The following is a 15,034-nucleotide window of genomic DNA, read 5'->3' as shown; positions in this document are numbered from 1 at the left end:
TAGATTATACAATTGTACGCAACTAATACGGGAATACTTCAAATTTTAATGACAGTTCACCGTGTGGCAAAATTGTTTAAAGTGTTGCCGCTTTTTTAGAGTAAGAATTTTGTTTATGTTTTGATTTCTTACACAATTTGATCATAATATATCATATAATTATTAAATTGTATTTATAAATACATATTAAATTTATATTAATAGCTTTAAAAACTAATTATTGTTGTGTATTGTGATTGTGCTATGTCAAAACAACTAAATAGTCTGTAGAAAGCTGATAAGCTTTCATATAGGTAAGATAGATTATTTTGAACAAAAAATAATGGCGGGTTTTTACTATTAATGCTCTAGGTAAGTTTAAAATTTAGAATATATAATTTTGTATTAAAATGTTTTCTTATGTATTATAGTATGTTATTGCAGTAGTCTTAAAACTAAGTGCATAGATAAATAATAATATTAGAAATAATATTAATAATAAATGACTAGTGTATTTCCTGTTAATATAACAGTTTGACAAATAGTTGACGTTTTAAAAATTCCTCACTTACCAACTATTCTGATGTTTTGGCCACACTGTGGGGTTCTGACGTCGTAAATCTTGAATTACATGCAATCATTTTTCTATGAAAAATTCTATATTTTTATATTATGCAATTTTAATGCTGTGCGAGACAGATTATGTAACTGTACGTGCCTACTAGATATTTTAAAGCAATGTACTAGACGAAAAATTAGACCATGTTTTATTTTGAGGCAATTTGTTATCAGTAGTAATATCCCTAAGACATTGATAACAGACGAGATAATTTCATGACAATCGAAAGCTCGTTCCTTGGTAACAACACGAAGCCGAAGGCTGAGTGCTGTTACCAAGCAACGAGCTTGAAAAATTTGTCATGAAATTATGAGGCATTCATCAATGTCCGAGGGATATTCGGCGGATAATTTTTCGAAAAAAAAATCATAACTCAACATAACGAAACATTTATTTATTAAAAGTACAGTTAGTGAAAGTATATTAGCGCATTTATACTTTGAACATTCTCATTGCCGAAACGTGAAATTTTGAAATTTATTTGGAACTTGTCAAACTCGATCGTGTTGTCATAGGGATTGAAAATTGCACTGAATGCAATTATCAGTCTAATGTTGACATGATTGGGTGAAATTGTTCCACATGACACAAAATGACGAAATTTGAATGGTTGTTAGAACAGTCGAAAAATTATCAAAATAATTCATGTTGCCAATATAGCAAAATGTATAATTTAGATTAAAACTTAACCTTATTGTCACAGATAAAATGTTATTTATTGGATGTAATAATTTGTGATTTATAATTGTATATATTTAATGATGGACTGAAATTTACAAGTGAAATATCTAAAGTTATGAAAGTGGTATCTAAAAATTGCACAACAGTATTTGTGTAAACAGATCAGCTAGACAAGGAATATTCAATGCAAGAACTCCACACATCCTTGGGGAATCCCAGCCTTCACGTCGATCATCGTGTCCTTTTCTACCATAATCCTTCTCTCAGACAGATAGGTACTCCGCTATCACAATGATCAGGTAACCAAGACATTCTCTCTCCTCCATTGCCTTCATTACCTTGTTCTACTAAAGCGTATGGAATGCATTCCTTAGATCGAATAAAAGCAGGGGCGCCCAGCGGTATTTATCCCCTCTGTTGCGTAGTGCTTCGAGTACACTCACAATTACATCGATCGCACTTTTGCTTTTGCAAAAGCCAAATTGCCTCAGGGATAAAGCCTGATCTCCAATCATGTCATCGATGCATCCTCGCAGCATCTTTTCATACAGCTTACTAATGCACACAAAGAAGTAGATGGGGTGGTATTTTCTCTAGCTCTGGGGAGCAGTACTAACCTCGATGTCCTCCAAGGCTCAGGAAAGGTCTGAGCTTCCAGCAATAACGCAGGCTCCACCCGTCCGAAACTTTCACCGTCTCAGGTGGGATCTGGTCTAGTCCAGAGGAACTGCGCGAATTTAGTGCGCCCAGTGCCTCTAGACGTTCATTCATGGTAAAAGGTTCAGCCCGTTCAGCTCTCTCGTCCCTTCATACTTCATGCCATCTGCCAGCCTGAAAGAGCTTCCATGTTACCTGGACCTTCTTGTCTATAGGCATTTCTTGCCAACTTCTTTATAGCGATCCTGTAACCCTTTTTCCAGTGCCTTTTTTTCTGTACGAATTTTACTGTAAAGTTCCATATTCCGTGCGTGGTACTCTTCCTCAATCCCCTCGACGACATCAGGATTTATTCCTGCTCTGCCCCTTGCCCTCGTTAACTTTCTTCTCGTAACTATATATTCATTACTCAGTTCCTCGATCTCTGCATTCCATCAGGCATCCTGTTTCCATCTCGGCGACCTATTATACTTCCTTCCATCGCTTCTTTAATGACTCTTTCCAGGTTTTTCACCGTCGGTGATTGACCCTGCATTATGCTCACTCTCCATTTAATCAGCTCCTCGTATACTTTTCAGTTATGCCACAGACCTGCTATTTGCCTTGTGCTTTTGCCGTCACTCTCGACGTGCATATGTTACCAGAGAGGAGTTTCTTCACTACTTCCACCCAAGTCCAGTGATATTCCTTGATCTCTGATATATCTGCTCCATTCTTTTTGTCAGGTTCTTTTCCACTTCTGTTATTAGCTCTACAAATGATGTTTCTTTGCTTTTGCTAATGATTACCACTACATTTTGTTCTTTGGGATTGGTGTTGATGTTAGCCCACCCTTTTAGCTTTTTTGTCAAGGAGCTTGATCGTCACACCCCTTCCTCTTAAAGCCCACACGACCTGGTAGCTCCGGAAATATAGCTTTCCTGTTTTCAATGGCCTTGTCCTGGTCGTTCTTGGTGACAAAAACTGCCACGTCTCCTGTTATTTCAGAGATGCCCAATATTTCACTACAGTCCTCGTGAAGACCTCCCTCGGCCAGTCTTCATTTAGCAATTCTCTTGTCTCGTTCTCATCCTCGCATGTTAGCGTTACCCTACTTTTAATGGCTTCTGGGCTTTCTAGGTTCACTTGAACCCCCATTGTCGCTGTCTTCTTAACTTTCAAGAGTTCCATGTTGACCTGCACTTCTCTGGATATCGTGCACACAGATTTCCTTAGAATCCCTTCTTACTTCTTATTTTCCTCTACTTCCTCCATATAATCGAGTATATAATTTCTCAGGATGTCGACTTCTCTCTTTATGGATAGCCATGTTGGCGCCTCCCTTATGAGTTTCTGGAGTTCTGCTACGCTGTTTTGGGGGCGCTCCAACTTTGGTCTAACTTTATAGTTGAGTGGCTGTTTCTCTTCCTCCGAACTGACCGTTTCTGTGTTCTTGATTGATTATCTTTTTCGTGATATCTGCTTTTGTCATTCATCGTCAAAGCTGCTTCCACTGCCCGAGCTGCTCGTTTTCCCTTCTTCTTTGTTTCTCACATTTTCTTTCCTTAGAATCTCCTTCATTTTATCTTTTCCGTCCTTCTGTCTGTTCTACCCTCCCTCTTTCACTCTTCACTTCTCTTGGCTTACTGTTTCTCTCTTCCTTCCCCTTTTTCTTCTTATCTTCCCTACCCTTAGCGTTGCTTTTTCTTACACTTTTTCTAGCTCCGATTTCTTCCTTTTCTTCCACTTCTTTTTAATATTTTTCTTTTTCCTTCTGATCTTTCTTCCCATGAGTTGGGTCGTGCTGATTGGTCCAGTGGGGTAGGGCCCTTACTCTGCCAAGCCTTTTTTCCCATCGGATTGGCCATCACTTTTGGGCATCGCTTGTAGCCTACTGTGTTACCTCTAGGTTATACACACCTTCGGCATGATGGTGTTACACATTGAGGTTGGGGCGGCGGTATATTAAGATGATGTATAGCCGCCTGTCCTATGCATATCCGTTTGTTTTCAGTGGTTTCTTCTACTGGTTTTTATATTGGTGGAGGTTTTCTCCTCGGGTATAAGTTTGGGTATCAGGACGTGTATGAAGGGCAGGGGTAGGTGTCGTATGATAGTTGGGAGTATTTACTACCTCACAGGGAAAAGTTACAAACTTGGTTAATGCTCATCGGACAGATGCTCCAATTAGACGTCTTTTACAACAAACAGGAGAAGCTGTGAGAGTATTCTACTTGAGCGGCCCACTTCCACACGGGTTGCATTTTTTAGACTACCACGGTACTGGTGTACGTCACCGTATTTACTTTCTTTGACCAGTGTTCAATATATCTCTTTCTAAAATCAAGTCATTGTATGATTTAATGGTTTCATTAATAACATTTGTTATTGAAATTGATATATTGAAAGAAGAAAGCATCAAAATAGGTAATCTACATTTCATATTTTTTACATCTTTCCTTAGGAAATTGATCACTTCAATATGTATAAGCTAGAACTTACCAGGCTAGACCTACAGTTAAGTACAGTCACCACAAAAAGAGAGATCAAGAGCTGATGATTCACCTGTCAAGATATTAAAATTTGTAAAATTTTATCGAGGTTATTCAGATCAACTAGAATTATACGTGGTATTGGTTTCTGATCTAGTCGTTGTGAATCTCTTGGTAACTCAGTTGTATGTTATGATGCAGATAAATATTAAACATATTATAGATTTTCCTAAATAAATATTAAACATATATATATATATATATATATATATATATATATATATATTGTTGGGAAATTTATTTAACGGCTATGTCTCTATTTAATTTATAATGTCTTTATTAAAAGGTTCTTATTTTAATTTATTAAAAAGCACAATAATTTATATTAATTTATTTGACGAACGATACATAATTTATATAGGCGAACGTAACATTTAAATCGCGAGCGCGTCTTCAAAATCAACTGTTGCTCTTCAATTACAGTTCCGTTATTATATATGAAGTCCTGTTATTCGAGAACGGCGGCGATCTCCCCAGAAGCTCAGACCGGTTTTATTTCGGCCTACCTGAATCGGATGATTCATCTAGATCCTTCGCCGAAATTTCTACAACAAAACAGAATTAGTCATAATATTTAGTTATTTTAGGCCATGATATTTATAGTAACATTGCCCCCCTCTTAAAAGATGGTTCCTCCTGGAACCGGAACTGTATGCTGGTATCGGCAACTGGACCCTCTTGATGGACTGTCGTGTAACTGACGAAGTACTTCGGCTATTCTGCTCTTTGGGATCACGAACTGTCTTCTCTTCTCTGAACCGTCATCATTTTCCAGGACTCGTTTGAGCAAGCCATCTTCCATGATAAATGAGTCCCACTGGGCCCAATACGTCTTAACTACTGAGCATAGGTTTGATATTTCTTGCCAAGGTGGTCGACGGTTTTCCTCTTTCCATTTTTGAATTTTCTGTATAACTGGATCTCTCTCTTGTTTTTCCCTTATCTTGGTAGGCGTCCAGTCGTCGTTGACCATCGTCGTTCTTAGCACTGCTGCTTCCTTGGATTCCGTTTTGTTGCAGTGGGAACACTCTGCTGGGCATGGCCTTCTGGAAAGAGAATCAGCGTTTCTGTGGCTAACTCCGGCCCGGTGCTCAATCTTAAAATCGTATTCTTGGAGTCGTTCGATCCACCTGGCTATCTGACCCTCTGGATTCTTAAACTGCATCAACCATTTAAGGGCGGCATGGTCGGTTCGGATTAGAAACTTCCTACCATAAAGGTATTGATAGAAGTGCTCTACTGATTTCACTACTGCTAGAAGTTCTCTTCTCGTGACGCAATAATTCCGCTCAGGTTTCGAAAGAACTTTACTAAAATATCCGAGGACTCGTTCCTGTCCTCCTTGAATCTGAGACAGCACTCCTCCAATTCCCACATTACTTACATCCGTATCTAAGATGAACTCTCCTTCTGGCAGTGGATACCCTAAAATTGGTGCAGTTATTAGATTCTTTTTTAAGGTCTCAAAGGCATTTTGGCAGTCTGTATCACAGCGGTATTCTCTTGCTTCCTCTGTAAGTCGCGTTAATGGCTTAGCGATATCTGCAAACTTCTTAATAAACCTCCGGTAGTAAGTACATAGTCCAAGAAAACTTCTCACTTGATGTTTGTCAGTTGGTTTTGGCCATTCCTTAATGGAATCGATTTTTCCCTTATCCACGGCCACTCCTTCTTTACTGACTATGTGACCCAGATAATTGACTTTACCCTGAAATAGCTGGCACTTCTTGGGGTTTAGCATCAATTGGGCAGCTTTAAGTCGATTAAAAACGTTTTCTAAATTCTTCAAATGTTCTTCGAATGTCTCTCCCAAGACGATTATGTCATCTAAATAAACCAGGCATGTTTTCCAAGATAACCCTCTCAACACATTTTCCATAAGCCTCTCAAATGTCGCAGGAGCATTACAGAGTCCAAATGGCATAACGTTGAATTGCCACAATCCAGATCCTGTGGTGAAGGCTGTCTTTTCTTTATCTACTGGGTCCATTTCTACCTGCCAGTATCCAGACTTCAAATCCAAAGTAGAAAATAATTTACTTCCAGCCAATGTGTCCAATGTGTCATCGATCCGAGGCAGAGGATAACTATCCTTCTTGGTAACGTTGTTCAGCAAACGGTAATCCACACAGAACCTCGTCGTTCCGTCTTTCTTCTTAACCAGGACCACCGGAGAGACCCATGGGCTCGTAGAAGGTTCTATCACCCCGTCTTTCTTCATTTCCTGAACAATCGTTTCAGCTTCCTCTCTTTTCGCCTGTGGTAATCGTCGAGCTGTTTGACGAATTGGCTTAGCATTACCAGTATCAATTTTATGCTTAACAACGGTAGTTCTTCCCGTCTTTCCTCCTTTTAGTACGAAAATATCACGATACTGCCGAAGAAATTCCCTTAATTTCCTTTTTTTAATCTGATTCAGGGACTGTCCTGCAACTGCAACCATTTGGTCGAATTTGTCGTTGGAATTATCAGATGTTGTCGCCTGACGGATTATGGATGTTACAGGTACACAAGTTCCTACTTTTGTCTCTTTCTTGATGGTTACTGGGTAGTCATTGACATTGATAAGCCTCACAGGAATTTCCTTAGCCAAAGTCACCAATTTCTTTCCAATTATGATTCCACGGCCAACCTCATCGTCGTGGTTCCAAGGCTCCATCATAACAGGTCTCCCTTCGTCCACAATTCCCTGTAGCCGCGCTACTAAGATCGTTTCGCTTCTCGCAGGCACGACTGTATCTTCTTTAATGGCTGCTTGCACAGTGTTGTCATTATGTGGATGAAGAAATACTTCCTCGTTGCCAACTTTGATTACCTTATTCTTAAAATCCAATTGGAATCCATGCATATTCATTACGTCCATTCCTAATATAACATCCTCTTCGATGTCAGCAACTATAACAGTATGGACAGACTTTTCTGCTCCAATTCCCAATTGTACCTGGATTTCTCCATGAATGTTGGCATTTTCACCTGTAGCGGTCCGAAGTCGCAACCTCGTTGGTAACAGTTTCTTACGGCTGTTTATAACTGTCGGGCGTATAATGGTTCTGGTCGCTCCGGTATCCACCAACAACGTATGCTTTTTACCATTTATGTCTCCATCTACATATACACTATCTTCACGACATTTCAAAGAAGCTATTAGTATAAGAGGGTCTTTGGAAGAGTTCCGGGTCGGAGCTGCCCCCCTAAGGCTGCCTCGTTCTGGTTTTCCTGATGGTGAGTTTCTTGATTTTATGGTCTTTTTTTTCTTGTATGTCATACTCTTAATCATATTAACCAGCTGGTCAAGTTTATCTTCATCTCCTCCCTCTTTTACAGTCCTAACTTTACTGTACCCTCCAGAAGCCTGCGTAGCTGACTCGTATTCGAGGGCGGCGGATAAGACATCAACCAGCGTCTTGTGACGAGCTAATCGTAGTGTTCTCTGCATTTCATGATCACGAAGACCATCAATAAACGTTTGAACGGCCAATTTTTCCATCATGTCTTCGGGAGCTGTTGGATACGCATATCGTACTAATCTGGCAATATCTACCTCATATTCTTGAAGAGCCTCATCTTTCTTCTGTCTACGATTTTTAAGCTGCGACTGATATACATGCTCCAAATGTTCGTGGCCATATCGCATATTTAGCCTCTTCTTAAGTTGTTCGAAATCATCGGTCTCCTCTACGGCTATGGTCTGCAGCACATCTAAGGCATCTCCTCGAAGAGCGATAGTCAGGTTTACAGCCTTTTCTTTTTCAGACCATCCATTTGCTCTTGCAGCTGATTCAAACTGTTTCATGTAGTTGTTCCATGACGATTTTCCGTCGAAAGTTGGGACTTTAACATGAACAGAACCTCCACTTCCTTCAAATTTCGGCCGTGTCTCCAACTTACATTTCGTCTCGTCTTCTTTTGTCTCTACTGTAATTGGATTGTTTCCTCTCTCTGCCGTCCCTGTTTCCTCCATCTCCCTTTCGATCTCTTTCATCTTTTCTTCGAAGGCCAACTTATCGGCAGCAACTTGGTTTTTTAACGAAGATATTCTATCGTCCAGGGCAGACATCTCAGAAGTGACTTTAGAGATTTCCGAAGAGATGTTAGCAGAAACTTTGCTTTCCAGGGACGAAATCTCGTTAGAAACTTTGTTTTCTAATGACGCGATGTCACCAGAAACTTTGGCTACATCACCAGAAACTTTGGCTACATCAGAAGAAACTTTCGAAATATCGTCAGAAACTTTGTTCTCTAATTTCGAAATCGACGAGATGACAGCATCTTCAAATATATAAGTCTCTGGATCTAGTCCTTCTTCTAGCAAAGCGTTCTTTAGTCGTTGGACTAACTCAGCCTTTTTTCCGGTAGAAGCTAATTCTCTGTCTTCGAGATGTCTTCTTAAATTAGTCACTGTCAGCTCATAAATCGTAGCCATTTTCACAATTTATTTTATATTCACTTGTAATTTATTTTCGCAATTTATCTTATGTATTCCACTGTTCTGACACCAATGTTAGGAAATTTATTTAACGGCTATGTCTGTATTTAATTTATAATGTCTTTATTAAAAGGTTCTTATTTTAATTTATTAAAAAGCACAATAATTTATATTAATTTATTTGACGAACGATACATAATTTATATAGGCGAACGTAACATTTAAATCGCGAGCGCGTCTTCAAAATCAACTGTTGCTCTTCAATTACAGTTCCGTTATTATATATGAAGTCCTGTTATTCGAGAACGGCGGCGATCTCCCCAGAAGCTCAGACCGGTTTTATTTCGGCCTACCTGAATCGGATGATTCATCTAGATCCTTCGCCGAAATTTCTACAACAAAACAGAATTAGTCATAATATTTACAGTTATTTTAGGCCATGATATTTATCGTAACAATATATATATATATATATATATATATATATATATATATATATATATATATATATATATATATACATATATATATATATATATATATATATATATATATATATATACATATATATATATATATATATATATATATATATATATATATATATATATATGTGTGTATGTGTGTGTGTGTGTGTGTGTGTGTGCATCAGCTCAAATAGGCCCTAGGAGCCTAAGGCTTCAATGGTTTTCTTTCATTCCATTCTATCTTCTGCTAAGTTTCTTCAGTTTTGTACTCCTAACAATCTCAAGTCTTCTTTTACGGATTCCATCCATTTTCTTCGAGGTCGTCTTCTTTTCTTTTTTGTGACAGCTTCAGTATTTATTAATGCTTTGGTTACTCTTCCTTCTTGCATTCTAGCTACGTGTCCGAGCATCTTAGTCTTTGAACTTTCACAATGTTTGAAATTTTTTGTTGTTCATATATTTGCATTGTTTCATTATTTGTTCTTCGTCTCCAGGTATGCCCATCTTTTATATCTCCATATATTCTTTCGCTGTATTTCTTGAGTATCTTTCGCTGCCATATATCTAGCTTCAGTTCTATGGTTTTGCTTGAGATCCAAGTCTCGCTAGCATAAAACACCATTGGTCGGAAATTTTCTTTGATTCTCTGGATAGTTTCTTTGATATTAGCATCTTATTTAGAGTTTCAGCACTTTTACTACCTTTAGCCATTCTTTTTACGATTTCTTGAGTCTCTCCATTTCTATTTGTTAACGTTACTCCGAAATAATCGAACTGTCCAACTATCTCAAAGTTATATTCCTTGTCTGGACAGATACTTTCCAAAACTGTCCTGCATGTTCATTATTTACTCTAATCTTTATATACTTTGTTTTTTCTGCATTTACTTCCAGCCCATAATCCCTGGCTGTTCTCTAGAGTCTTTTAAAAATTTCTCTTAATTCATATATAGTTAACAGATATAACTTGCTGCAATTAATAATTAATTAATAATACAAGGAAGAATACAGGGTAGAAGGAGTCGCGGAAGTAGACGCATCTCCTGGTTAAACAATTTGAGAGCTTGGTTTAACTGTACTTCTGCTGACCTCTTTAGAGCAGCGGTATCGAAAGTGCGAATTGCCATGATGGTTGCCAACCTTCTTAGAGGAGATGGAACATGAAGAAGAAGATTACTGTTATTAAAAAATATTAGACATTAAAAAATAACCCCTTACAAAATAAGAATAGGGAGTGATCATCTTCCATCCTGATTTGCCACAAATGAGACTTGTCAGGTTGTGGAAAACGCAAAAAAGCCTTTTTATTGGCAACTGGTAACTTCAAAAATGTTTCGTATGTAAATGCTAAGATAGTCAATGACATTGTGCTGGTAAATAACTTTTTTTTTACTCAAATGCGCTGGCAAATGCACTTGTATGCAAGCCAATAGATAAGAAGAAAAGAATGTTTTTTCTTTATGTACTGAAGTAGTAGATTTCAGTTGTCACCGTATCGAGCTCATTAAGATGGTTAGCCATGAATACCTTAGGGTTAGACTCTGACTCTACGCACTGGGGAAACAGATGACTGAAAAAGCAAATGCTACTTCAAAAAGGCATGAACTAACTAAATACATCTTATTCGGTCATTCTTGAACTTTGTATAAAAAGCGTAAGCCTATATATATATATATATATATATATATATATATATATATATATATATATATATATATATATATATATATATATATATATATATATATATATATATATATATATATATATGTATATATATATATACATATGTTAATAATTAGAATATATAATACAATAATAATAACATTAATATACAAATTCAACACTCAACATTTTTTTTCTTTTTCTTAAAATTTATTTACTAAATTGTGTTGTAAAATGAATTTAAAAAAAGCTGCTTGATGAAAGCTTAGAAGCTTGAAACAGAGCTGCCGTTGTCTGTCCAATGACAAAAGTTTTTGTCTTTGCTAAGTTTTGAATTTAGATCTCAGATAGCTATAGTTTCTGCTGAAAATATTGATGTGTTGGAATCAAGTTTAAATTTTTTTTAACGTCTAATGATGGTATATAAAAGTCACAGCCCACCCCATCATTTTGTTTTGAAGTATCGGTTATATTCTTGTAGGTGATTAGGATAGTTGGCAGTATAATAATGAAGGGTAGTTTTGCTAAGTGTGAGAAGTTCGGAATATGAGGGGATTTACATTAACGATGTTTCTAAAGCCTGAAAAAAATCCGATTGAGGTGGTTTTTTAATAATTTTTCTAATATTACACGTATTACGAAAAGCTGTACATACGGTGGGGCGGATTTTTTAGACCAATATTTTATTGTTAAATCGAAGCAGTTTAATACAGAAATTTCATTGTTTACAATGGGATCTTTTATATAGGATTTCAGATAAAAATTGTCTTCGGAGATCTAAAGTTTCCAGACGCAAAGGTTCACAGGGGGTAGAGCACATTGTTCCCAAACATAGTCTTAAAGCAGCGTTTTGGATCACTTCTAACGTTTTAAAATGTGATTACTGCTGAACCCTAAAAAATACTCCCATAATCTATTACCGATCGGATGAAAGCTTTATAAAAAATTAAACAGGTTTGTGTGTCAGCTCCCCATCAAGTTTTCCGAATAAGTTTTAGAAAATTTAATCCCTTATAACATGTTGTTTCTATTTTATGGATGAACGGTCTCCAACAAAGTTTTTTGTCCAGCGTTATGCCAAGATACGTTACTATATTTGTTGCGAGGACCAATTATCGAGTTGTTGACAGATCTTATAAATACTTCTCTGTGCATCTCTATACATTTGGCATATTATATTGCAAATTCTGGGTGGAATATCTATATTAGGTAATTGTTCTCTTAATATAAGTGTATCTATACAATCGTAAGCTCCTTTAATGTCAAGGAATCCAGCATCTAAGTACTGATTTTTTAAATAGGTGAATATCTAAAACTAAGTGCGATATTGCATCTAGAGTGACGAAACCTTTTTTAAAACCGAATTAATGCACTGGTAGAAAAGAATTAGAATAAAGGTGAAATTCAAGCCTGTGTTTAATAATTCGCTCAAATGTTTTAAAAATACACGAAAGAAAAGAAATAGGGCAGTAGGAATATGCATAATTTGGATTTTTATGGTTTTAGAATGAGTATTACTAATATTTTTTCCATTTCTCTATGTTGCTATTTTGTAACAATACTTCATTGGATATTTCACGCAAAAATAATTTTACTCTGCGAGGTAAGTTCCAGATCATATCATATGTGATTTGATCTAAACTGGAGCTGAATTAAGTTTCCTGCCAATCGAAACTTTCACATTTATTACCAGATACTGGATTTCTTTTCATTTTTTTTTTGCTTGTTGCCACAGATCATTGGTAGGGGTATTTTTATTCAAATTACTGCAATACTACTTACTACATCCAATAATTTTTTGCTTTATTTTTTAACAACAATTTACTGTTTGCAGTTATTTTTTAACAAGTATAAAATTTTCCAATGAACTATGGTTTTTATAGGTATTTAACGTTTATTTTCTCCGCCTAACTATAATTTCATATTCTTCTTCCCACCACGGTGTCGGTGCCGTTTACTTTTATAAGGTTTCTTAAGAGGAATTGAATGACTTGAAGCAAATTCGGTATTATTTAAAAGAAATTCGTATTTTTCATTAGTGTTGTTGAAAAAAGGAATGTTATCATAAGGAAGGTGTGAAAAGAGATTATATTTGAGCCAATTAGCTTTTTTGGTATTCTATTTAGACTTTTTTTCCTAAGTTAATGGCACTGGCAAAGCCAAAAGGCCAGTCATGTTTTCTCATAGTTTTATCATCCATTTCCATTGTTTACATCATATACTTATTAATATTATATACATGTTAAATTAGGATACAATATTTTTAGTGTGTTAGTAACTGCCTCAATATTTTGGTTACTTATTTTCATTTTTATTGTTTTTTTTTTATATCAGTATATATAACATTGTAACTTTTCTTTAACTTTTATTGTTAATTTCTTTTTATTAGTATTATTTTTTTATTGTTTAATATTATTCATTTATTGGTTTGATTTTTTTTTGGCTCCATAGGTTCTCCGTCTTACAGCCTTGCTAAACATCTGGCCGATATTTTACAACCACATATAGGAAAAAACGATGCCTTTGTAAAAGACTCCGCCCATTTCATTGAGATAATCAAAGGAATAACTTTACAGGAATCTGACATTCTTGTTAGCTTTGATGTTGTTTCCCTATTTACAAGAGTTCCCCTAGAAGACGTTCTGAAGTTAATTGAGGGACTAGTTTCCAAGGATATGGTGGAATTATACCATATTTGCCTCACTACAACCTACTTTTTATGGGAAGACCAGATTTATGAACAGATAGATGGAGTAGCAATGGGAAGCCCACTAAGCCCGGTCGTAGCCAACCTTTTCATGGAGCATTTAGAGAAGAGGGTAATGGACTCAGCATACAGGCCCAAAGGTATGGTTTAGATACGTCGATGACACTTTTGTGATTTGGGGTCACGGAGTAGAAATCTGAACGATTTTCTGTCATATATAAATACACTACATCCAAATATTCAATTTACGATGGAAACAGAAAAAGATCAACAAATAGCGGTCCTAGATGTATTAGTAAATCGAAAGGAAGGTTACTTAGGACATAAAGTGTATCGAAAACCTACAAACACGGACAGATACCTAAACAGGAACTCAAATCATCATCCAAGCCAAAAACAAGGTATCATCAAAACTCTGGCGGAGAGGGCGAAGAGAATTTGTGAACCACAGCATCTCCAACGTGAACTTCTTCATATTGAAAAAGCGCTCACCTCCAATGGTTATACCAGAAGAGAAATACATAAAGCGATGAACAACATCTCTAGAAAAAAGGACCAAGAAACAGAATGTAAAGGCAAAGCGGTCTTGCCCTACATATCGGGGGTAACGGACAGAATTTGGCGAATACTTAAGAAGGCCAACGTAAAGACCATTTTCAAGCTCAAAGAAAATCAAGGACTGTTTAAGATCGGTAAAAGACAAACGCGACACATTAGTCGGAGTATATCGAATACCATGCACATGTGGAATGGTATATGTGGGAACCACGAAAAGACACACAAACACAAGGATAAATGAACATAAAAGCCATTGTCGTTAAGGACATATCGACAAATCTGCCGTTGCCGAACACGCTTTGGGAAGCGGAGAAAATCTAATAATGTTTGAAGAAACGCAGATGCTGGACAAAACTTTACAGTACTACCCACGGTTGTATCGGGAAGCGGTGGAAATATAATAATAATAGTCTCCCGTTTTTATATAAGCACCCAAATAATTTTAATCGGATAGAAGAGGGACTGAACATTAACAAGACATGGATACCGATATTAAAATCCACAAACACCCTTCCCGCCAAACACGATGAAAGAAACGCTACTACAAACGACGACACGCCCCCTCAAGGAACCAGTGGGGGGGAGGCGAGTGGGAAATATAAATATTGCCTCCGTAGTACAACGCACTCGTTCACTTGCATCCCTTTCGCCCCCGATTGTCCAGGACTAGTGAGAGCAGCTCCACCAACAAACACCACGCAGCACACCAGTGGACACATATCAAAATCCAGTGCCATACAACCAA

This window comes from Diabrotica undecimpunctata, chromosome 6 (assembly GCF_040954645.1).
Source record: "Diabrotica undecimpunctata isolate CICGRU chromosome 6, icDiaUnde3, whole genome shotgun sequence".
NCBI lineage: Eukaryota > Metazoa > Arthropoda > Insecta > Coleoptera > Chrysomelidae > Diabrotica > Diabrotica undecimpunctata.
The sequence above is the reverse complement of the archived record's forward strand: the minus strand, read 5'-3'. Positions refer to the sequence as shown.